Source organism: Rhinoderma darwinii, chromosome 5 (assembly GCF_050947455.1).
Source record: "Rhinoderma darwinii isolate aRhiDar2 chromosome 5, aRhiDar2.hap1, whole genome shotgun sequence".
Lineage (NCBI taxonomy): Eukaryota > Metazoa > Chordata > Amphibia > Anura > Rhinodermatidae > Rhinoderma > Rhinoderma darwinii.
Window position 1 is genome coordinate 214,368,039 of NC_134691.1, and position 24,606 is coordinate 214,392,644.

At 45.6% G+C, this 24,606-nt stretch overlaps 9 non-coding genes and 8 pseudogenes across 9 annotated transcripts; all 17 read right to left on the reverse strand.

Annotated features, from left to right (window-relative positions):
* Nucleotides 1-550: 550 nt before the first annotated feature.
* Nucleotides 551-741, reverse strand: LOC142653427 (U2 spliceosomal RNA). Its single transcript, XR_012848358.1, has one exon. It is a non-coding gene; the product is annotated as a U2 spliceosomal RNA (small nuclear RNA).
* Nucleotides 742-2,031: 1,290 nt separating this feature from the next.
* On the reverse strand, nt 2,032-2,222 carry LOC142653429 (U2 spliceosomal RNA). Its single transcript, XR_012848360.1, has one exon. It is a non-coding gene; the product is annotated as a U2 spliceosomal RNA (small nuclear RNA).
* Nucleotides 2,223-3,512: 1,290 nt separating this feature from the next.
* Nucleotides 3,513-3,703, reverse strand: LOC142653430 (U2 spliceosomal RNA). Its single transcript, XR_012848361.1, has one exon. It is a non-coding gene; the product is annotated as a U2 spliceosomal RNA (small nuclear RNA).
* A 1,290-nt stretch (nt 3,704-4,993) lies between these two features.
* Nucleotides 4,994-5,207, reverse strand: LOC142654108 (U2 spliceosomal RNA; annotated as a pseudogene).
* Nucleotides 5,208-6,558: 1,351 nt separating this feature from the next.
* On the reverse strand, nt 6,559-6,669 carry LOC142654631 (U2 spliceosomal RNA; annotated as a pseudogene).
* Nucleotides 6,670-7,959: 1,290 nt separating this feature from the next.
* LOC142653431 (U2 spliceosomal RNA) lies at nt 7,960-8,150 on the reverse strand. Its single transcript, XR_012848362.1, has one exon. It is a non-coding gene; the product is annotated as a U2 spliceosomal RNA (small nuclear RNA).
* Nucleotides 8,151-9,440: 1,290 nt separating this feature from the next.
* On the reverse strand, nt 9,441-9,647 carry LOC142654039 (U2 spliceosomal RNA; annotated as a pseudogene).
* A 1,349-nt stretch (nt 9,648-10,996) lies between these two features.
* LOC142654632 (U2 spliceosomal RNA) lies at nt 10,997-11,107 on the reverse strand (annotated as a pseudogene).
* Nucleotides 11,108-12,397: 1,290 nt separating this feature from the next.
* On the reverse strand, nt 12,398-12,588 carry LOC142653432 (U2 spliceosomal RNA). Its single transcript, XR_012848363.1, has one exon. It is a non-coding gene; the product is annotated as a U2 spliceosomal RNA (small nuclear RNA).
* A 1,290-nt stretch (nt 12,589-13,878) lies between these two features.
* Nucleotides 13,879-14,069, reverse strand: LOC142653433 (U2 spliceosomal RNA). The gene has a single exon (XR_012848364.1). It is a non-coding gene; the product is annotated as a U2 spliceosomal RNA (small nuclear RNA).
* A 1,290-nt stretch (nt 14,070-15,359) lies between these two features.
* Nucleotides 15,360-15,550, reverse strand: LOC142653434 (U2 spliceosomal RNA). The gene has a single exon (XR_012848365.1). It is a non-coding gene; the product is annotated as a U2 spliceosomal RNA (small nuclear RNA).
* Nucleotides 15,551-16,840: 1,290 nt separating this feature from the next.
* LOC142654128 (U2 spliceosomal RNA) lies at nt 16,841-17,054 on the reverse strand (annotated as a pseudogene).
* A 1,351-nt stretch (nt 17,055-18,405) lies between these two features.
* LOC142654634 (U2 spliceosomal RNA) lies at nt 18,406-18,516 on the reverse strand (annotated as a pseudogene).
* Nucleotides 18,517-19,806: 1,290 nt separating this feature from the next.
* Nucleotides 19,807-20,007, reverse strand: LOC142654013 (U2 spliceosomal RNA; annotated as a pseudogene).
* Nucleotides 20,008-21,357: 1,350 nt separating this feature from the next.
* Nucleotides 21,358-21,468, reverse strand: LOC142654635 (U2 spliceosomal RNA; annotated as a pseudogene).
* Nucleotides 21,469-22,758: 1,290 nt separating this feature from the next.
* Nucleotides 22,759-22,949, reverse strand: LOC142653435 (U2 spliceosomal RNA). The gene has a single exon (XR_012848366.1). It is a non-coding gene; the product is annotated as a U2 spliceosomal RNA (small nuclear RNA).
* A 1,290-nt stretch (nt 22,950-24,239) lies between these two features.
* On the reverse strand, nt 24,240-24,431 carry LOC142653949 (U2 spliceosomal RNA). The gene has a single exon (XR_012848785.1). It is a non-coding gene; the product is annotated as a U2 spliceosomal RNA (small nuclear RNA).
* Nucleotides 24,432-24,606: the final 175 nt, after the last annotated feature.

The window sequence follows — 24,606 nt, forward strand, 5'->3', positions numbered from 1 at the left end:
CTGCTCTCTTTGTAGGCAAGCAAGGGTTTGTTGCAACTGCAATTCTTACTTCTTCTTGAAATGTAGGGACGACAGTACATTCCATCACATCCACCTAGTGTACACAGGTAGGTCCATTGTGGCGGGTAGGCGGCTGGCTGCTTTAATGGCTGTTTGCTGTTCCCCTACTCCACTCCACTCCACTATTTGACTGTGGTGCTGCATCAATCAGTGGCTGGCTCAGGTGCAGCTCTTTAACTTACCTAGGAGGGAGGGAGGGAGGGCGGAGAGAAGACAAGGAAGGTGAATGAGCTGTTCCAATGTGAAATGCCGGAAACACAGAAACACAGAAGACACACACACACACACACACACACACACAACAAGAGGTGGCAATGTATTCATTAATTGCATTTAATAAATGAGCTCATTATCACACATGACTGTACAAATGCATTGTCCAACAGGTGTTGAAATAATGGGATTAAAAGGGGAGATCCCTTCAGAAAGACAGAAACAATGGCAAAGAGAAAAAACACTTTTGGAATCTGATTTTAGTCAACACATAAGGGAAGGGTGCACCGGTCCTGGAAATACTGCAATACCAGGTCAATGCGTGGAGTGGACAGAGCAAGCTCTATTTCCATCTCCCTGTTCTAAAAATCCATTTAATATATGGTCCCCAGATAGGGGACGTATCAGATATTAAACTGATAAGAACAGATACTACACTTGATCTTAGCCAAAAGGCCGAGAAGCGATAACCCGAGCGGCCCTTGCCTTGCCCGAGCCTGTCCCATACTGCTGTTCACCCCTTGCAGCGATTCAGCCTACTCCTAGGCAATTCCATGGGGCCCTGCAGGCTCACACACATTTACAGCTACTAAGCGGGAGGTGAATAAAGGCCGGAGAGGAAGCCAGACAGGATTTGCTTCTTTTGCTTGCACCACAATGCAGTGCTGAAAGAGGAGGAATCTACATAAAAACGCCTTCCTGGCAACGCCCAAATGCCCTCCTGCCATGCAGATAAACACTGGCAGCGGCAGCAAGTGCATGCCCACAGCCACCCCTTGTTCCTTCACACCTTGTATCAGCTTTAATCCAGTCCTGTGCTGCCTGCTGAGCAGCACTGAACAACACTGCCTGGGCCCAGGCTTTTATCTCTGAGGCAGGCCCCATTATGATGTCAGAAAGCTGGCTCTGGAATCCTGAGGGCTCCACTATGACACGTGCAAAGTTCCGTCTGAACTTTATATAAGACTGTGAGGCTCAGTCAGTCACTCAGTGTTGCCTGAGAGGGCAACACTGCAACAGCCGGCCGCCAGGCTGTCTTTTTTTTGCACATTTATTTGCCTCCAGGAGGCCACAAGAGGGAGACAAGGGACTGCAAAATGGAAAATAGGCATCCACCAACTTTACAGACAACTTCTCTTTGCTCCTACAACCTCCATCCTTGCACAGTTTGTTATTCTTCCAGGTAACATAGTAACAAATCCAAATTGCTGCTCTCTTTGTAGGCAAGCAAGGGTTTGTTGCAACTGCAATTCTTACTTCTTCTTGAAATGTAGGGACGACAGTACATTCCATCACATCCACCTAGTGTACACAGGTAGGTCCATTGTGGCGGGTAGGCGGCTGGCTGCTTTAATGGCTGTTTGCTGTTCCCCTACTCCACTCCACTCCACTATTTGACTGTGGTGCTGCATCAATCAGTGGCTGGCTCAGGTGCAGCTCTTTAACTTACCTAGGAGGGAGGGAGGGAGGGCGGAGAGAAGACAAGGAAGGTGAATGAGCTGTTCCAATGTGAAATGCCGGAAACACAGAAACACAGAAGACACACACACACACACACACACACACACAACAAGAGGTGGCAATGTATTCATTAATTGCATTTAATAAATGAGCTCATTATCACACATGACTGTACAAATGCATTGTCCAACAGGTGTTGAAATAATGGGATTAAAAGGGGAGATCCCTTCAGAAAGACAGAAACAATGGCAAAGAGAAAAAACACTTTTGGAATCTGATTTTAGTCAACACATAAGGGAAGGGTGCACCGGTCCTGGAAATACTGCAATACCAGGTCAATGCGTGGAGTGGACAGAGCAAGCTCTATTTCCATCTCCCTGTTCTAAAAATCCATTTAATATATGGTCCCCAGATAGGGGACGTATCAGATATTAAACTGATAAGAACAGATACTACACTTGATCTTAGCCAAAAGGCCGAGAAGCGATAACCCGAGCGGCCCTTGCCTTGCCCGAGCCTGTCCCATACTGCTGTTCACCCCTTGCAGCGATTCAGCCTACTCCTAGGCAATTCCATGGGGCCCTGCAGGCTCACACACATTTACAGCTACTAAGCGGGAGGTGAATAAAGGCCGGAGAGGAAGCCAGACAGGATTTGCTTCTTTTGCTTGCACCACAATGCAGTGCTGAAAGAGGAGGAATCTACATAAAAACGCCTTCCTGGCAACGCCCAAATGCCCTCCTGCCATGCAGATAAACACTGGCAGCGGCAGCAAGTGCATGCCCACAGCCACCCCTTGTTCCTTCACACCTTGTATCAGCTTTAATCCAGTCCTGTGCTGCCTGCTGAGCAGCACTGAACAACACTGCCTGGGCCCAGGCTTTTATCTCTGAGGCAGGCCCCATTATGATGTCAGAAAGCTGGCTCTGGAATCCTGAGGGCTCCACTATGACACGTGCAAAGTTCCGTCTGAACTTTATATAAGACTGTGAGGCTCAGTCAGTCACTCAGTGTTGCCTGAGAGGGCAACACTGCAACAGCCGGCCGCCAGGCTGTCTTTTTTTTGCACATTTATTTGCCTCCAGGAGGCCACAAGAGGGAGACAAGGGACTGCAAAATGGAAAATAGGCATCCACCAACTTTACAGACAACTTCTCTTTGCTCCTACAACCTCCATCCTTGCACAGTTTGTTATTCTTCCAGGTAACATAGTAACAAATCCAAATTGCTGCTCTCTTTGTAGGCAAGCAAGGGTTTGTTGCAACTGCAATTCTTACTTCTTCTTGAAATGTAGGGACGACAGTACATTCCATCACATCCACCTAGTGTACACAGGTAGGTCCATTGTGGCGGGTAGGCGGCTGGCTGCTTTAATGGCTGTTTGCTGTTCCCCTACTCCACTCCACTCCACTATTTGACTGTGGTGCTGCATCAATCAGTGGCTGGCTCAGGTGCAGCTCTTTAACTTACCTAGGAGGGAGGGAGGGAGGGCGGAGAGAAGACAAGGAAGGTGAATGAGCTGTTCCAATGTGAAATGCCGGAAACACAGAAACACAGAAGACACACACACACACACACACACACACACAACAAGAGGTGGCAATGTATTCATTAATTGCATTTAATAAATGAGCTCATTATCACACATGACTGTACAAATGCATTGTCCAACAGGTGTTGAAATAATGGGATTAAAAGGGGAGATCCCTTCAGAAAGACAGAAACAATGGCAAAGAGAAAAAACACTTTTGGAATCTGATTTTAGTCAACACATAAGGGAAGGGTGCACCGGTCCTGGAAATACTGCAATACCAGGTCAATGCGTGGAGTGGACAGAGCAAGCTCTATTTCCATCTCCCTGTTCTAAAAATCCATTTAATATATGGTCCCCAGATAGGGGACGTATCAGATATTAAACTGATAAGAACAGATACTACACTTGATCTTAGCCAAAAGGCCGAGAAGCGATAACCCGAGCGGCCCTTGCCTTGCCCGAGCCTGTCCCATACTGCTGTTCACCCCTTGCAGCGATTCAGCCTACTCCTAGGCAATTCCATGGGGCCCTGCAGGCTCACACACATTTACAGCTACTAAGCGGGAGGTGAATAAAGGCCGGAGAGGAAGCCAGACAGGATTTGCTTCTTTTGCTTGCACCACAATGCAGTGCTGAAAGAGGAGGAATCTACATAAAAACGCCTTCCTGGCAACGCCCAAATGCCCTCCTGCCATGCAGATAAACACTGGCAGCGGCAGCAAGTGCATGCCCACAGCCACCCCTTGTTCCTTCACACCTTGTATCAGCTTTAATCCAGTCCTGTGCTGCCTGCTGAGCAGCACTGAACAACACTGCCTGGGCCCAGGCTTTTATCTCTGAGGCAGGCCCCATTATGATGTCAGAAAGCTGGCTCTGGAATCCTGAGGGCTCCACTATGACACGTGCAAAGTTCCGTCTGAACTTTATATAAGACTGTGAGGCTCAGTCAGTCACTCAGTGTTGCCTGAGAGGGCAACACTGCAACAGCCGGCCGCCAGGCTGTCTTTTTTTTGCACATTTATTTGCCTCCAGGAGGCCACAAGAGGGAGACAAGGGACTGCAAAATGGAAAATAGGCATCCACCAACTTTACAGACAACTTCTCTTTGCTCCTACAACCTCCATCCTTGCACAGTTTGTTATTCTTCCAGGTAACATAGTAACAAATCCAAATTGCTGCTCTCTTTGTAGGCAAGCAAGGGTTTGTTGCAACTGCAATTCTTACTTCTTCTTGAAATGTAGGGACGACAGTACATTCCATCACATCCACCTAGTGTACACAGGTAGGTCCATTGTGGCGGGTAGGCGGCTGGCTGCTTTAATGGCTGTTTGCTGTTCCCCTACTCCACTCCACTCCACTATTTGACTGTGGTGCTGCATCAATCAGTGGCTGGCTCAGGTGCAGCTCTTTAACTTACCTAGGAGGGAGGGAGGGAGGGCGGAGAGAAGACAAGGAAGGTGAATGAGCTGTTCCAATGTGAAATGCCGGAAACACAGAAACACAGAAGACACACACACACACACACACACACACACAACAAGAGGTGGCAATGTATTCATTAATTGCATTTAATAAATGAGCTCATTATCACACATGACTGTACAAATGCATTGTCCAACAGGTGTTGAAATAATGGGATTAAAAGGGGAGATCCCTTCAGAAAGACAGAAACAATGGCAAAGAGAAAAAACACTTTTGGAATCTGATTTTAGTCAACACATAAGGGAAGGGTGCACCGGTCCTGGAAATACTGCAATACCAGGTCAATGCGTGGAGTGGACAGAGCAAGCTCTATTTCCATCTCCCTGTTCTAAAAATCCATTTAATATATGGTCCCCAGATAGGGGACGTATCAGATATTAAACTGATAAGAACAGATTTTTTTTTTTTTTTTTTTTTTTTTTTTTTTTAATCATTCAGATCACGTCTTAAAAATCATAAAATTCAAAATAAAAAAGACTTAGATCATCACAATGAAAACTGAAAACGTATAATTAACTTTTGTTTTCCTCTTTCCTTTTTTCCTTTTAAGAAATCAAAAAAACATTCCTTTTTTAACAGCAATAGTTCCTAACATATCCACTAAATGTTCCTGCAAATCATTACCATCCCATTCACAGTTTACAATGCACGCTAACCACGTTGGCACACCATACCGTTCAAGAAACCCTGGTAAATTTTCTCTTACACAGAGCCGCACCCTTCTCCGCATTTTTTCAAAATTAATTTTACTACGTAACTGCTCTACTTCTTCCAGTAACCTGTCTCTTTCTGCTCTTTCCTCTTCTGAAATGACACTTTTTTTCTTTCTCTCTGCTTTTTTCCTTTTTTTCTCATCACTTTGCCCACTTCCTTCCAATTTCTGAAGCTTTCCTTCTTCCAAACTAACTTCCGCTTCCTTTCTTTTGACTATCTTCTTATTTTCGTCTTGTACCTCACGTTTGCTTTTCTTTGGGCATGATTTGAATATGTGCCCCTCCTCTCCACACATATTACATACTTTCCCTTTCTGACATTCATTATACTTATGTCCCTCTTGCAGACATTTTGTACACATTACTTTCTCACACGTTTCTCTCTCATGACCATAATCTTTACAATTCAAACAAAACATATCCATTCCCAAAAAAAATAAATTTCCACATGCACTTCCAATCTTAAACCGCGCTGGAGGAAACAATAGGTTTCCAGATTCACCAATTCTTGCAAATTTACAAAGAAATTTCCATTTCCCAGTCCAAAATCCAAAGGGGTTAAACACTTTCCCCTTTCCCACCACCTCCTCACAAAACTTAGTGAGAAATGACTTAATGTCCTCTTCTTCCACGTAAGGCGAAAACATCTTTACGACCACCAACTTCTTGTTTGGCACAAAATGTGGTGTTACCTTCACACCCACAAGTCTTGGGTCCCTTTTACCTTCCTTCAAGCGTTCCAAAAAATCAGAATAAATTTCTTCTGTAGCGAAGGTAACGTCAAAGCACCCTCTCCTCGGATAGTCCATCACCGCCAAAATGCACGATCTCTCCAGCTGAAAGAAATCCAACAAAAGGACCTTCGTGATGAACTCCAAATCCTTCCTTTGCCTCTCAGATTCCTCCACGAAAAACCGGACCGCATTCCTGGTTCGCATATGTTCGGGAATTTCCTCCATCCTGCTCCAAAAGAATTCCAGCAATCTCCAAAGAAATACCTTCAGTACCGGAGTACCAGGCAGGTGATCGCTCCCCGTTGCCCTGGACTAATCCTCCTCCCCAATAGCAGCAGAGGGGTGAAGTCTCTCCTAAGAGAAACGATCCCCCCAGGCCAAGGAAAAGGGTACCAGGGCACCTCCTGACCAAGAAACAAGGCAATACCCTAAAGTACTACACTTGATCTTAGCCAAAAGGCCGAGAAGCGATAACCCGAGCGGCCCTTGCCTTGCCCGAGCCTGTCCCATACTGCTGTTCACCCCTTGCAGCGATTCAGCCTACTCCTAGGCAATTCCATGGGGCCCTGCAGGCTCACACACATTTACAGCTACTAAGCGGGAGGTGAATAAAGGCCGGAGAGGAAGCCAGACAGGATTTGCTTCTTTTGCTTGCACCACAATGCAGTGCTGAAAGAGGAGGAATCTACATAAAAACGCCTTCCTGGCAACGCCCAAATGCCCTCCTGCCATGCAGATAAACACTGGCAGCGGCAGCAAGTGCATGCCCACAGCCACCCCTTGTTCCTTCACACCTTGTATCAGCTTTAATCCAGTCCTGTGCTGCCTGCTGAGCAGCACTGAACAACACTGCCTGGGCCCAGGCTTTTATCTCTGAGGCAGGCCCCATTATGATGTCAGAAAGCTGGCTCTGGAATCCTGAGGGCTCCACTATGACACGTGCAAAGTTCCGTCTGAACTTTATATAAGACTGTGAGGCTCAGTCAGTCACTCAGTGTTGCCTGAGAGGGCAACACTGCAACAGCCGGCCGCCAGGCTGTCTTTTTTTTGCACATTTATTTGCCTCCAGGAGGCCACAAGAGGGAGACAAGGGACTGCAAAATGGAAAATAGGCATCCACCAACTTTACAGACAACTTCTCTTTGCTCCTACAACCTCCATCCTTGCACAGTTTGTTATTCTTCCAGGTAACATAGTAACAAATCCAAATTGCTGCTCTCTTTGTAGGCAAGCAAGGGTTTGTTGCAACTGCAATTCTTACTTCTTCTTGAAATGTAGGGACGACAGTACATTCCATCACATCCACCTAGTGTACACAGGTAGGTCCATTGTGGCGGGTAGGCGGCTGGCTGCTTTAATGGCTGTTTGCTGTTCCCCTACTCCACTCCACTCCACTATTTGACTGTGGTGCTGCATCAATCAGTGGCTGGCTCAGGTGCAGCTCTTTAACTTACCTAGGAGGGAGGGAGGGAGGGCGGAGAGAAGACAAGGAAGGTGAATGAGCTGTTCCAATGTGAAATGCCGGAAACACAGAAACACAGAAGACACACACACACACACACACACACACACAACAAGAGGTGGCAATGTATTCATTAATTGCATTTAATAAATGAGCTCATTATCACACATGACTGTACAAATGCATTGTCCAACAGGTGTTGAAATAATGGGATTAAAAGGGGAGATCCCTTCAGAAAGACAGAAACAATGGCAAAGAGAAAAAACACTTTTGGAATCTGATTTTAGTCAACACATAAGGGAAGGGTGCACCGGTCCTGGAAATACTGCAATACCAGGTCAATGCGTGGAGTGGACAGAGCAAGCTCTATTTCCATCTCCCTGTTCTAAAAATCCATTTAATATATGGTCCCCAGATAGGGGACGTATCAGATATTAAACTGATAAGAACAGATACTACACTTGATCTTAGCCAAAAGGCCGAGAAGCGATAACCCGAGCGGCCCTTGCCTTGCCCGAGCCTGTCCCATACTGCTGTTCACCCCTTGCAGCGATTCAGCCTACTCCTAGGCAATTCCATGGGGCCCTGCAGGCTCACACACATTTACAGCTACTAAGCGGGAGGTGAATAAAGGCCGGAGAGGAAGCCAGACAGGATTTGCTTCTTTTGCTTGCACCACAATGCAGTGCTGAAAGAGGAGGAATCTACATAAAAACGCCTTCCTGGCAACGCCCAAATGCCCTCCTGCCATGCAGATAAACACTGGCAGCGGCAGCAAGTGCATGCCCACAGCCACCCCTTGTTCCTTCACACCTTGTATCAGCTTTAATCCAGTCCTGTGCTGCCTGCTGAGCAGCACTGAACAACACTGCCTGGGCCCAGGCTTTTATCTCTGAGGCAGGCCCCATTATGATGTCAGAAAGCTGGCTCTGGAATCCTGAGGGCTCCACTATGACACGTGCAAAGTTCCGTCTGAACTTTATATAAGACTGTGAGGCTCAGTCAGTCACTCAGTGTTGCCTGAGAGGGCAACACTGCAACAGCCGGCCGCCAGGCTGTCTTTTTTTTGCACATTTATTTGCCTCCAGGAGGCCACAAGAGGGAGACAAGGGACTGCAAAATGGAAAATAGGCATCCACCAACTTTACAGACAACTTCTCTTTGCTCCTACAACCTCCATCCTTGCACAGTTTGTTATTCTTCCAGGTAACATAGTAACAAATCCAAATTGCTGCTCTCTTTGTAGGCAAGCAAGGGTTTGTTGCAACTGCAATTCTTACTTCTTCTTGAAATGTAGGGACGACAGTACATTCCATCACATCCACCTAGTGTACACAGGTAGGTCCATTGTGGCGGGTAGGCGGCTGGCTGCTTTAATGGCTGTTTGCTGTTCCCCTACTCCACTCCACTCCACTATTTGACTGTGGTGCTGCATCAATCAGTGGCTGGCTCAGGTGCAGCTCTTTAACTTACCTAGGAGGGAGGGAGGGAGGGCGGAGAGAAGACAAGGAAGGTGAATGAGCTGTTCCAATGTGAAATGCCGGAAACACAGAAACACAGAAGACACACACACACACACACACACACACACAACAAGAGGTGGCAATGTATTCATTAATTGCATTTAATAAATGAGCTCATTATCACACATGACTGTACAAATGCATTGTCCAACAGGTGTTGAAATAATGGGATTAAAAGGGGAGATCCCTTCAGAAAGACAGAAACAATGGCAAAGAGAAAAAACACTTTTGGAATCTGATTTTAGTCAACACATAAGGGAAGGGTGCACCGGTCCTGGAAATACTGCAATACCAGGTCAATGCGTGGAGTGGACAGAGCAAGCTCTATTTCCATCTCCCTGTTCTAAAAATCCATTTAATATATGGTCCCCAGATAGGGGACGTATCAGATATTAAACTGATAAGAACAGATTTTTTTTTTTTTTTTTTTTTTTTAATTCATTCAGATCACGTCTTAAAAATCATAAAATTCAAAATAAAAAAGACTTAGATCATCACAATGAAAACTGAAAACGTACAATTAATTTTTGTTTTCCTCTTTCCTTTTTTTCCTTAAGAAATCAAAAAAACATTCCTTTTTTAACAGCAATAGTTCCTAACATATCCACTAAATGTTCCTGCAAATCATTACCATCCCACTCACAGTTTACAATGCACGTTAACCATGTTGGCACACCATACCTTTCAAGAAACCCTGGTAAATTTTCTCTTACACAGAGCCGCACCCTCCTCCGCATTTTTTCAAAATTAATTTTACTACGTAACTGCTCTACTTCTTCCAATAACCTGTCTCTTTCTGCTCTTTCCTCTTCTGAAATGACACTTTTTTTCTTTCTCTCTGCTTTTTTCCTTTTTTTCTCATCACTTTGCCCACTTCCTTCCAATTTATGAAGCTTGCCTTCTTCCAAACTAACTTCCGCTTCCTTTCTTTTGACTATCTTCTTATTTTCCTCTTGTACCTCACGTTTGCTTTTCTTTGGGCACGATTTGAATATGTGCCCCTCCTCTCCACACATATTACATACTTTCCCTTTCTGACATTCATTATACTTATGTCCCTCTTGCAGACATTTTGTACACATTACTTTCTCACAGGCTTCTCTCTCATGACCATACTCTTTACAATTCAAACAAAACATATCCATTCCAAGAAAAAATAAATTTCCACACGCACTTCCAATCTTGAACCGCGCTGGAGGAAACAATAGGTTTCTAGATTCACCAATTCTCACAAATTTACAAAGAAATTTCCACTTCCCAGTCCAAAATCCAAAAGGGTTAAACACTTTCCCCTTTCCCACCACCTCCTCACAAAACTTATTGAGAAATAACTTAATGTCCTCTTCATCCACGTAAGGCGAAAACATTTTTACAACCACCAACTTTTTGTTTGGCACAAAATGTGGTGTTACCTTCACACCCACAAGTCTTGGGTCCCTTTTACCTTCCTTCAAGCGTTCTAAAAAGACAGCATAAATTTCTTCTGTGGCGAAGGTAACGTCAAAGCACCCTCTCCTCGGATAGTCCATCACCGCCAAAATGCATGATCTCTCCAGCTGAAAGAAATCCAACAAAAGAACCTTTGTGATGAACTCCAGATCCTTCCTTTGTCGCTCAGATTCCTCCACGAAAAACCGGACAGCATTCCTGGTACGCATATATTCGGGAATTTCCTCCATCCTGCTCCAAACGAATTCCAGCAATCTCCAAAGAATACCTTCAGTACCGAAGTACCAGGCAGGTGATCGCTCCCCGTTGCCCTGGACTAATCCTCCTCCCCAATAGCAGCAGAGGGGTGAAGTCTCTCCTAAGAGAAACGATCCCCCCAGGCCAAGGAAAAGGGTACCAGGGCACCTCCTGACCAAGAAACAAGGCAATACCCTAAAGTACTACACTTGATCTTAGCCAAAAGGCCGAGAAGCGATAACCCGAGCGGCCCTTGCCTTGCCCGAGCCTGTCCCATACTGCTGTTCACCCCTTGCAGCGATTCAGCCTACTCCTAGGCAATTCCATGGGGCCCTGCAGGCTCACACACATTTACAGCTACTAAGCGGGAGGTGAATAAAGGCCGGAGAGGAAGCCAGACAGGATTTGCTTCTTTTGCTTGCACCACAATGCAGTGCTGAAAGAGGAGGAATCTACATAAAAACGCCTTCCTGGCAACGCCCAAATGCCCTCCTGCCATGCAGATAAACACTGGCAGCGGCAGCAAGTGCATGCCCACAGCCACCCCTTGTTCCTTCACACCTTGTATCAGCTTTAATCCAGTCCTGTGCTGCCTGCTGAGCAGCACTGAACAACACTGCCTGGGCCCAGGCTTTTATCTCTGAGGCAGGCCCCATTATGATGTCAGAAAGCTGGCTCTGGAATCCTGAGGGCTCCACTATGACACGTGCAAAGTTCCGTCTGAACTTTATATAAGACTGTGAGGCTCAGTCAGTCACTCAGTGTTGCCTGAGAGGGCAACACTGCAACAGCCGGCCGCCAGGCTGTCTTTTTTTTGCACATTTATTTGCCTCCAGGAGGCCACAAGAGGGAGACAAGGGACTGCAAAATGGAAAATAGGCATCCACCAACTTTACAGACAACTTCTCTTTGCTCCTACAACCTCCATCCTTGCACAGTTTGTTATTCTTCCAGGTAACATAGTAACAAATCCAAATTGCTGCTCTCTTTGTAGGCAAGCAAGGGTTTGTTGCAACTGCAATTCTTACTTCTTCTTGAAATGTAGGGACGACAGTACATTCCATCACATCCACCTAGTGTACACAGGTAGGTCCATTGTGGCGGGTAGGCGGCTGGCTGCTTTAATGGCTGTTTGCTGTTCCCCTACTCCACTCCACTCCACTATTTGACTGTGGTGCTGCATCAATCAGTGGCTGGCTCAGGTGCAGCTCTTTAACTTACCTAGGAGGGAGGGAGGGAGGGCGGAGAGAAGACAAGGAAGGTGAATGAGCTGTTCCAATGTGAAATGCCGGAAACACAGAAACACAGAAGACACACACACACACACACACACACACACAACAAGAGGTGGCAATGTATTCATTAATTGCATTTAATAAATGAGCTCATTATCACACATGACTGTACAAATGCATTGTCCAACAGGTGTTGAAATAATGGGATTAAAAGGGGAGATCCCTTCAGAAAGACAGAAACAATGGCAAAGAGAAAAAACACTTTTGGAATCTGATTTTAGTCAACACATAAGGGAAGGGTGCACCGGTCCTGGAAATACTGCAATACCAGGTCAATGCGTGGAGTGGACAGAGCAAGCTCTATTTCCATCTCCCTGTTCTAAAAATCCATTTAATATATGGTCCCCAGATAGGGGACGTATCAGATATTAAACTGATAAGAACAGATACTACACTTGATCTTAGCCAAAAGGCCGAGAAGCGATAACCCGAGCGGCCCTTGCCTTGCCCGAGCCTGTCCCATACTGCTGTTCACCCCTTGCAGCGATTCAGCCTACTCCTAGGCAATTCCATGGGGCCCTGCAGGCTCACACACATTTACAGCTACTAAGCGGGAGGTGAATAAAGGCCGGAGAGGAAGCCAGACAGGATTTGCTTCTTTTGCTTGCACCACAATGCAGTGCTGAAAGAGGAGGAATCTACATAAAAACGCCTTCCTGGCAACGCCCAAATGCCCTCCTGCCATGCAGATAAACACTGGCAGCGGCAGCAAGTGCATGCCCACAGCCACCCCTTGTTCCTTCACACCTTGTATCAGCTTTAATCCAGTCCTGTGCTGCCTGCTGAGCAGCACTGAACAACACTGCCTGGGCCCAGGCTTTTATCTCTGAGGCAGGCCCCATTATGATGTCAGAAAGCTGGCTCTGGAATCCTGAGGGCTCCACTATGACACGTGCAAAGTTCCGTCTGAACTTTATATAAGACTGTGAGGCTCAGTCAGTCACTCAGTGTTGCCTGAGAGGGCAACACTGCAACAGCCGGCCGCCAGGCTGTCTTTTTTTTGCACATTTATTTGCCTCCAGGAGGCCACAAGAGGGAGACAAGGGACTGCAAAATGGAAAATAGGCATCCACCAACTTTACAGACAACTTCTCTTTGCTCCTACAACCTCCATCCTTGCACAGTTTGTTATTCTTCCAGGTAACATAGTAACAAATCCAAATTGCTGCTCTCTTTGTAGGCAAGCAAGGGTTTGTTGCAACTGCAATTCTTACTTCTTCTTGAAATGTAGGGACGACAGTACATTCCATCACATCCACCTAGTGTACACAGGTAGGTCCATTGTGGCGGGTAGGCGGCTGGCTGCTTTAATGGCTGTTTGCTGTTCCCCTACTCCACTCCACTCCACTATTTGACTGTGGTGCTGCATCAATCAGTGGCTGGCTCAGGTGCAGCTCTTTAACTTACCTAGGAGGGAGGGAGGGAGGGCGGAGAGAAGACAAGGAAGGTGAATGAGCTGTTCCAATGTGAAATGCCGGAAACACAGAAACACAGAAGACACACACACACACACACACACACACACAACAAGAGGTGGCAATGTATTCATTAATTGCATTTAATAAATGAGCTCATTATCACACATGACTGTACAAATGCATTGTCCAACAGGTGTTGAAATAATGGGATTAAAAGGGGAGATCCCTTCAGAAAGACAGAAACAATGGCAAAGAGAAAAAACACTTTTGGAATCTGATTTTAGTCAACACATAAGGGAAGGGTGCACCGGTCCTGGAAATACTGCAATACCAGGTCAATGCGTGGAGTGGACAGAGCAAGCTCTATTTCCATCTCCCTGTTCTAAAAATCCATTTAATATATGGTCCCCAGATAGGGGACGTATCAGATATTAAACTGATAAGAACAGATACTACACTTGATCTTAGCCAAAAGGCCGAGAAGCGATAACCCGAGCGGCCCTTGCCTTGCCCGAGCCTGTCCCATACTGCTGTTCACCCCTTGCAGCGATTCAGCCTACTCCTAGGCAATTCCATGGGGCCCTGCAGGCTCACACACATTTACAGCTACTAAGCGGGAGGTGAATAAAGGCCGGAGAGGAAGCCAGACAGGATTTGCTTCTTTTGCTTGCACCACAATGCAGTGCTGAAAGAGGAGGAATCTACATAAAAACGCCTTCCTGGCAACGCCCAAATGCCCTCCTGCCATGCAGATAAACACTGGCAGCGGCAGCAAGTGCATGCCCACAGCCACCCCTTGTTCCTTCACACCTTGTATCAGCTTTAATCCAGTCCTGTGCTGCCTGCTGAGCAGCACTGAACAACACTGCCTGGGCCCAGGCTTTTATCTCTGAGGCAGGCCCCATTATGATGTCAGAAAGCTGGCTCTGGAATCCTGAGGGCTCCACTATGACACGTGCAAAGTTCCGTCTGAACTTTATATAAGACTGTGAGGCTCAGTCAGTCACTCAGTGTTGCCTGAGAGGGCAACACTGCAACAGCCGGCCGCCAGGCTGTCTTTTTTTTGCACATTTATTTGCCTCCAGGAGGCCACAAGAGGGAGACAAGGGACTGCAAAATGGAAAATAGGCATCCACCAACTTTACAGACAACTTCTCTTTGCTCCTACAACCTCCATCCTTGCACAGTTTGTTATTCTTCCAGGTAACATAGTAACAAATCCAAATTGCTGCTCTCTTTGTAGGCAAGCAAGGGTTTGTTGCAACTGCAATTCTTACTTCTTCTTGAAATGTAGGGACGACAGTACATTCCATCACATCCACCTAGTGTACACAGGTAGGTCCATTGTGGCGGGTAGGCGGCTGGCTGCTTTAATGGCTGTTTGCTGTTCCCCTACTCCACTCCACTCCACTATTTGACTGTGGTGCTGCATCAATCAGTGGCTGGCTCAGGTGCAGCTCTTTAACTTACCTAGGAGGGAGGGAGGGAGGGCGGAGAGAAGACAAGGAAGGTGAATGAGCTGTTCCAATGTGAAATGCCGGAAACACAGAAACACAGAAGACACACACACACACACACACACACACACAACAAGAGGTGGCAATGTATTCATTAATTGCATTTAATAAATGAGCTCATTATCACACATGACTGTACAAATGCATTGTCCAACAGGTGTTGAAATAATGGGATTAAAAGGGGAGATCCCTTCAGAAAGACAGAAACAATGGCAAAGAGAAAAAACACTTTTGGAATCTGATTTTAGTCAACACATAAGGGAAGGGTGCACCGGTCCTGGAAATACTGCAATACCAGGTCAATGCGTGGAGTGGACAGAGCAAGCTCTATTTCCATCTCCCTGTTCTAAAAATCCATTTAATATATGGTCCCCAGATAGGGGACGTATCAGATATTAAACTGATAAGAACAGATACTACACTTGATCTTAGCCAAAAGGCCGAGAAGCGATAACCCGAGCGGCCCTTGCCTTGCCCGAGCCTGTCCCATACTGCTGTTCACCCCTTGCAGCGATTCAGCCTACTCCTAGGCAATTCCATGGGGCCCTGCAGGCTCACACACATTTACAGCTACTAAGCGGGAGGTGAATAAAGGCCGGAGAGGAAGCCAGACAGGATTTGCTTCTTTTGCTTGCACCACAATGCAGTGCTGAAAGAGGAGGAATCTACATAAAAACGCCTTCCTGGCAACGCCCAAATGCCCTCCTGCCATGCAGATAAACACTGGCAGCGGCAGCAAGTGCATGCCCACAGCCACCCCTTGTTCCTTCACACCTTGTATCAGCTTTAATCCAGTCCTGTGCTGCCTGCTGAGCAGCACTGAACAACACTGCCTGGGCCCAGGCTTTTATCTCTGAGGCAGGCCCCATTATGATGTCAGAAAGCTGGCTCTGGAATCCTGAGGGCTCCACTATGACACGTGCAAAGTTCCGTCTGAACTTTATATAAGACTGTGAGGCTCAGTCAGTCACTCAGTGTTGCCTGAGAGGGCAACACTGCAACAGCCGGCCGCCAGGCTGTCTTTTTTTTGCACATTTATTTGCCTCCAGGAGGCCACAAGAGGGAGACAAGGGACTGCAAAATGGAAAATAGGCATCCACCAACTTTACAGACAACTTCTCTTTGCTCCTACAACCTCCATCCTTGCACAGTTTGTTATTCTTCCAGGTAACATAGTAACAAATCCAAATTGCTGCTCTCTTTGTAGGCAAGCAAGGGTTTGTTGCAACTGCAATTCTTACTTCTTCTTGAAATGTAGGGACGACAGTACATTCCATCACATCCACCTAGTGTACACAGGTAGGTCCATTGTGGCGGGTAGGCGGCTGGCTGCTTTAATGGCTGTTTGCTGTTCCCCTACTCCACTCCACTCCACTATTTGACTGTGGTGCTGCATCAATCAGTGGCTGGCTCAGGTGCAGCTCTTTAACTTACCTAGGAGGGAGGGAGGGAGGGCGGAGAGAAGACAAGGAAGGTGAATGAGCTGTTCCAATGTGAAATGCCGGAAACACAGAAACACAGAAGACACACACACACACACACACACACACACAACAAGAGGTGGCAATGTATTCATTAATTGCATTTAATAAATGAGCTCATTATCACACATGACTGTACAAATGCATTGTCCAACAGGTGTTGAAATAATGGGATTAAAAGGGGAGATCCCTTCAGAAAGACAGAAACAATGGCAAAGAGAAAAAACACTTTTGGAATCTGATTTTAGTCAACACATAAGGGAAGGGTGCACCGGTCCTGGAAATACTGCAATACCAGGTCAATGCGTGGAGTGGACAGAGCAAGCTCTATTTCCATCTCCCTGTTCTAAAAATCCATTTAATATATGGTCCCCAGATAGGGGACGTATCAGATATTAAACTGATAAGAACAGATTTTTTTTTTTTTTTTTTTTTTTTTTTTTTTTTTTCATTCAGATCACGTCTTAAAAATCATAAAATTCAAAATAAAAAAGACTTAGATCATCACAATGAAAACTGAAAACGTATAATTAACTTTTGTTTTCCTCTTTCCTTTTTTCCTTTTAAGAAATCAAAAAAACATTCCTTTTTTAACAGCAATAGTTCCTAACATATCCACTAAATGTTCCTGCAAATCATTACCATCCCATTCACAGTTTACAATGCACGCTAACCACGTTGGCACACCATACCGTTCAAGAAACCCTGGTAAATTTTCTCTTACACAGAGCCGCACCCTTCTCCGCATTTTTTCAAAATTAATTTTACTACGTAACTGCTCTACTTCTTCCAGTAACCTGTCTCTTTCTGCTCTTTCCTCTTCTGAAATGACACTTTTTTTCTTTCTCTCTGCTTTTTTCCTTTTTTTCTCATCACTTTGCCCACTTCCTTCCAATTTCTGAAGCTTTCCTTCTTCCAAACTAACTTCCGCTTCCTTTCTTTTGACTATCTTCTTATTTTCCTCTTGTACCTCACGTTTGCTTTTCTTTGGGCATGATTTGAATATGTGCCCCTCCTCTCCACACATATTACATACTTTCCCTTTCTGACATTCATTATACTTATGCCCCTCTTGCAGACATTTTGTACACATTACTTTCTCACACGTTTCTCTCTCATGACCATAATCTTTACAATTCAAACAAAACATATCCATTCCCAAAAAAAATAAATTTCCACATGCACTTCCAATCTTAAACCGCGCTGGAGGAAACAATAGGTTTCTAGATTCACCAATTCTCACAAATTTACAAAGAAATTTCCATTTCCCAGTCCAAAATCCAAAGGGGTTAAACACTTTCCCCTTTCCCACCACCTCCTCACAAAACTTAGTGAGAAATGACTTAATGTCCTCTTCCTCCACGTAAGGCGAAAACATCTTTACGACCACCAACTTCTTGTTTGGCACAAAATGTGGTGTTACCTTCACACCCACAAGTCTTGGGTCCCTTTTACCTTCCTTCAAGCGTTCCAAAAAATCTGAATAAATTTCTTCTGTAGCGAAGGTAACGTCAAAGCACCCTCTCCTCGGATAGTCCATCACCGCCAAAATGCACGATCTCTCCAGCTGAAAGAAATCCAACAAAAGGACCTTCGTGATGTACTCCAAATCCTTCCTTTGCCTCTCAGATTCCTCCACGAAAAACCGGACCGCATTCCTGGTTCGCATATGTTCGGGAATTTCCTCCATCCTGCTCCAAAAGAATTCCAGCAATCTCCAAAGAAATACCTTCAGTACCGGAGTACCAGGCAGGTGATCGCTCCCCGTTGCCCTGGACTAATCCTCCTCCCCAATAGCAGCAGAGGGGTGAAGTCTCTCCTAAGAGAAACGATCCCCCCAGGCCAAGGAAAAGGGTACCAGGGCACCTCCTGACCAAGAAACAAGGCAATACCCTAAAGTACTACACTTGATCTTAGCCAAAAGGCCGAGAAGCGATAACCCGAGCGGCCCTTGCCTTGCCCGAGCCTGTCCCATACTGCTGTTCACCCCTTGCAGCGATTCAGCCTACTCCTAGGCAATTCCATGGGGCCCTGCAGGCTCACACACATTTACAGCTACTAAGCGGGAGGTGAATAAAGGCCGGAGAGGAAGCCAGACAGGATTTGCTTCTTTTGCTTGCACCACAATGCAGTGCTGAAAGAGGAGGAATCTACATAAAAACGCCTTCCTGGCAACGCCCAAATGCCCTCCTGCCATGCAGATAAACACTGGCAGCGGCAGCAAGTGCATGCCCACAGCCACCCCTTGTTCCTTCACACCTTGTATCAGCTTTAATCCAGTCCTGTGCTGCCTGCTGAGCAGCACTGAACAACACTGCCTGGGCCCAGGCTTTTATCTCTGAGGCAGGCCCCATTATGATGTCAGAAAGCTGGCTCTGGAATCCTGAGGGCTCCACTATGACACGTGCAAAGTTCCGTCTGAACTTTATATAAGACTGTGAGGCTCAGTCAGTCACTCAGTGTTGCCTGAGAGGGCAACACTGCAACAGCCGGCCGCCAGGCTGTCTTTTTTTTGCACATTTATTTGCCTCCAGGAGGCCACAAGAGGGAGACAAGGGACTGCAAAATGGAAAATAGGCATCCACCAACTTTACAGACAACTTCTCTTTGCTCCTACAACCTCCATCCTTGCACAGTTTGTTATTCTTCCAGGTAACATAGTAACAAATCCAAATTGCTGCTCTCTTTGTAGGCAAGCAAGGGTTTGTTGCAACTGCAATTCTTACTTCTTCTTGAAATGTAGGGACGACAGTACATTCCATCACATCCACCTAGTGTACACAGGTAGGTCCATTGTGGCGGGTAGGCGGCTGGCTGCTTTAATGGCTGTTTGCTGTTCCCCTACTCCACTCCACTCCACTATTTGACTGTGGTGCTGCATCAATCAGTGGCTGGCTCAGGTGCAGCTCTTTAACTTACCTAGGAGGGAGGGAGGGAGGGCGGAGAGAAGACAAGGAAGGTGAATGAGCTGTTCCAATGTGAAATGCCGGAAACACAGAAACACAGAAGACACACACACACACACACACACACACACAACAAGAGGTGGCAATGTATTCATTAATTGCATTTAATAAATGAGCTCATTATCACACATGACTGTACAAATGCATTGTCCAACAGGTGTTGAAATAATGGGATTAAAAGGGGAGATCCCTTCAGAAAGACAGAAACAATGGCAAAGAGAAAAAACACTTTTGGAATCTGATTTTAGTCAACACATAAGGGAAGGGTGCACCGGTCCTGGAAATACTGCAATACCAGGTCAATGCGTGGAGTGGACAGAGCAAGCTCTATTTCCATCTCCCTGTTCTAAAAATCCATTTAATATATGGTCCCCAGATAGGGGACGTATCAGATATTAAACTGATAAGAACAGATTTTTTTTTTTTTTTTTTTTTTCATTCAGATCACGTCTTAAAAATCATAAAATTCAAAATAAAAAAGACTTAGATCATCACAATGAAAACTGAAAACGTACAATTAATTTTTGTTTTCCTCTTTCCTTTTTTTTTCTTAAGAAATCAAAAAAACATTCCTTTTTTAACAGCAATAGTTCCTAACATATCCACTAGATGTTCCTGCAAATCATTACCATCCCACTCACAGTTTACAATGCACGTTAACCACGTTGGCACACCATACCTTTCAAGAAACCCTGGTAAATTTTCTCTTACACAGAGCCGCACCCTCCTCCGCATTTTTTCAAAATTAATTTTACTACGTAACTGCTCTACTTCTTCCAATAACCTGTCTCTTTCTGCTCTTTCCTCTTCTGAAATGACACTTTTTTTCTTTCTCTCTGCTTTTTTCCTTTTTTTCTCATCACTTTGCCCACTTCCTTCCAATTTGTGAAGCTTGCCTTCTTCCAAACTAACTTCCGCTTCCTTTCTTTTGACTATCTTCTTATTTTCCTCTTGTACCTCACGTTTGCTTTTCTTTGGGCACGATTTGAATATGTGCCCCTCCTCTCCACACATATTACATACTTTCCCTTTCTGACATTCATTATACTTATGTCCCTCTTGCAGACATTTTGTACACATTACTTTCTCACAGGCTTCTCTCTCATGACCATACTCTTTACAATTCAAACAAAACATATCCATTCCAAGAAAAAATAAATTTCCACACGCACTTCCAATCTTGAACCGCGCTGGAGGAAACAATAGGTTTCTAGATTCACCAATTCTCACAAATTTACAAAGAAATTTCCACTTCCCAGTCCAAAATCCAAAAGGGTTAAACACTTTCCCCTTTCCCACCACCTCCTCACAAAACTTATTGAGAAATAACTTAATGTCCTCTTCATCCACGTAAGGCGAAAACATTTTTACAACCACCAACTTTTTGTTTGGCACAAAATGTGGTGTTACCTTCACACCCACAAGTCTTGGGTCCCTTTTACCTTCCTTCAAGCGTTCTAAAAAGACAGCATAAATTTCTTCTGTGGCGAAGGTAACGTCAAAGCACCCTCTCCTCGGATAGTCCATCACCGCCAAAATGCATGATCTCTCCAGCTGAAAGAAATCCAACAAAAGAACCTTTGTGATGAACTCCAGATCCTTCCTTTGTCGCTCAGATTCCTCCACGAAAAACCGGACAGCATTCCTGGTACGCATATATTCGGGAATTTCCTCCATCCTGCTCCAAACGAATTCCAGCAATCTCCAAAGAATACCTTCAGTACCGAAGTACCAGGCAGGTGATCGCTCCCCGTTGCCCTGGACTAATCCTCCTCCCCAATAGCAGCAGAGGGGTGAAGTCTCTCCTAAGAGAAACGATCCCCCCAGGCCAAGGAAAAGGGTACCAGGGCACCTCCTGACCAAGAAACAAGGCAATACCCTAAAGTACTACACTTGATCTTAGCCAAAAGGCCGAGAAGCGATAACCCGAGCGGCCCTTGCCTTGCCCGAGCCTGTCCCATACTGCTGTTCACCCCTTGCAGCGATTCAGCCTACTCCTAGGCAATTCCATGGGGCCCTGCAGGCTCACACACATTTACAGCTACTAAGCGGGAGGTGAATAAAGGCCGGAGAGGAAGCCAGACAGGATTTGCTTCTTTTGCTTGCACCACAATGCAGTGCTGAAAGAGGAGGAATCTACATAAAAACGCCTTCCTGGCAACGCCCAAATGCCCTCCTGCCATGCAGATAAACACTGGCAGCGGCAGCAAGTGCATGCCCACAGCCACCCCTTGTTCCTTCACACCTTGTATCAGCTTTAATCCAGTCCTGTGCTGCCTGCTGAGCAGCACTGAACAACACTGCCTGGGCCCAGGCTTTTATCTCTGAGGCAGGCCCCATTATGATGTCAGAAAGCTGGCTCTGGAATCCTGAGGGCTCCACTATGACACGTGCAAAGTTCCGTCTGAACTTTATATAAGACTGTGAGGCTCAGTCAGTCACTCAGTGTTGCCTGAGAGGGCAACACTGCAACAGCCGGCCGCCAGGCTGTCTTTTTTTTGCACATTTATTTGCCTCCAGGAGGCCACAAGAGGGAGACAAGGGACTGCAAAATGGAAAATAGGCATCCACCAACTTTACAGACAACTTCTCTTTGCTCCTACAACCTCCATCCTTGCACAGTTTGTTATTCTTCCAGGTAACATAGTAACAAATCCAAATTGCTGCTCTCTTTGTAGGCAAGCAAGGGTTTGTTGCAACTGCAATTCTTACTTCTTCTTGAAATGTAGGGACGACAGTACATTCCATCACATCCACCTAGTGTACACAGGTAGGTCCATTGTGGCGGGTAGGCGGCTGGCTGCTTTAATGGCTGTTTGCTGTTCCCCTACTCCACTCCACTCCACTATTTGACTGTGGTGCTGCATCAATCAGTGGCTGGCTCAGGTGCAGCTCTTTAACTTACCTAGGAGGGAGGGAGGGAGGGCGGAGAGAAGACAAGGAAGGTGAATGAGCTGTTCCAATGTGAAATGCCGGAAACACAGAAACACAGAAGACACACACACACACACACACACACACACAACAAGAGGTGGCAATGTATTCATTAATTGCATTTAATAAATGAGCTCATTATCACACATGACTGTACAAATGCATTGTCCAACAGGTGTTGAAATAATGGGATTAAAAGGGGAGATCCCTTCAGAAAGACAGAAACAATGGCAAAGAGAAAAAACACTTTTGGAATCTGATTTTAGTCAACACATAAGGGAAGGGTGCACCGGTCCTGGAAATACTGCAATACCAGGTCAATGCGTGGAGTGGACAGAGCAAGCTCTATTTCCATCTCCCTGTTCTAAAAATCCATTTAATATATGGTCCCCAGATAGGGGACGTATCAGATATTAAACTGATAAGAACAGATACTACACTTGATCTTAGCCAAAAGGCCGAGAAGCGATAACCCGAGCGGCCCTTGCCTTGCCCGAGCCTGTCCCATACTGCTGTTCACCCCTTGCAGCGATTCAGCCTACTCCTAGGCAATTCCATGGGGCCCTGCAGGCTCACACACATTTACAGCTACTAAGCGGGAGGTGAATAAAGGCCGGAGAGGAAGCCAGACAGGATTTGCTTCTTTTGCTTGCACCACAATGCAGTGCTGAAAGAGGAGGAATCTACATAAAAACGCCTTCCTGGCAACGCCCAAATGCCCTCCTGCCATGCAGATAAACACTGGCAGCGGCAGCAAGTGCATGCCCACAGCCACCCCTTGTTCCTTCACACCTTGTATCAGCTTTAATCCAGTCCTGTGCTGCCTGCTGAGCAGCACTGAACAACACTGCCTGGGCCCAGGCTTTTATCTCTGAGGCAGGCCCCATTATGATGTCAGAAAGCTGGCTCTGGAATCCTGAGGGCTCCACTATGACACGTGCAAAGTTCCGTCTGAACTTTATATAAGACTGTGAGGCTCAGTCAGTCACTCAGTGTTGCCTGAGAGGGCAACACTGCAACAGCCGGCCGCCAGGCTGTCTTTTTTTTGCACATTTATTTGCCTCCAGGAGGCCACAAGAGGGAGACAAGGGACTGCAAAATGGAAAATAGGCATCCACCAACTTTACAGACAACTTCTCTTTGCTCCTACAACCTCCATCCTTGCACAGTTTGTTATTCTTCCAGGTAACATAGTAACAAATCCAAATTGCTGCTCTCTTTGTAGGCAAGCAAGGGTTTGTTGCAACTGCAATTCTTACTTCTTCTTGAAATGTAGGGACGACAGTACATTCCATCACATCCACCTAGTGTACACAGGTAGGTCCATTGTGGCGGGTAGGCGGCTGGCTGCTTTAATGGCTGTTTGCTGTTCCCCTACTCCACTCCACTCCACTATTTGACTGTGGTGCTGCATCAATCAGTGGCTGGCTCAGGTGCAGCTCTTTAACTTACCTAGGAGGGAGGGAGGGAGGGCGGAGAGAAGACAAGGAAGGTGAATGAGCTGTTCCAATGTGAAATGCCGGAAACACAGAAACACAGAAGACACACACACACACACACACACACACACAACAAGAGGTGGCAATGTATTCATTAATTGCATTTAATAAATGAGCTCATTATCACACATGACTGTACAAATGCATTGTCCAACAGGTGTTGAAATAATGGGATTAAAAGGGGAGATCCCTTCAGAAAGACAGAAACAATGGCAAAGAGAAAAAACACTTTTGGAATCTGATTTTAGTCAACACATAAGGGAAGGGTGCACCGGTCCTGGAAATACTGCAATACCAGGTCAATGCGTGGAGTGGACAGAGCAAGCTCTATTTCCATCTCCCTGTTCTAAAAATCCATTTAATATATGGTCCCCAGATAGGGGACGTATCAGATATTAAACTGATAAGAACAGATAAGGTTTCAACAAAGTTTTTTATTGGCAAAAATAATATATTTTACAGACTTTTTTTTAAAATTGAAACCACAAGATAAAATCAACAGCATAATACATGAATATTCATACATTTAAATGAATACAAAAGTAATAATAATAAGACCATTAATACAGATGTTATAATAAAAGTACAGAACAATAGCAGGATAAAATTTATACAGGGCATAAAAGAC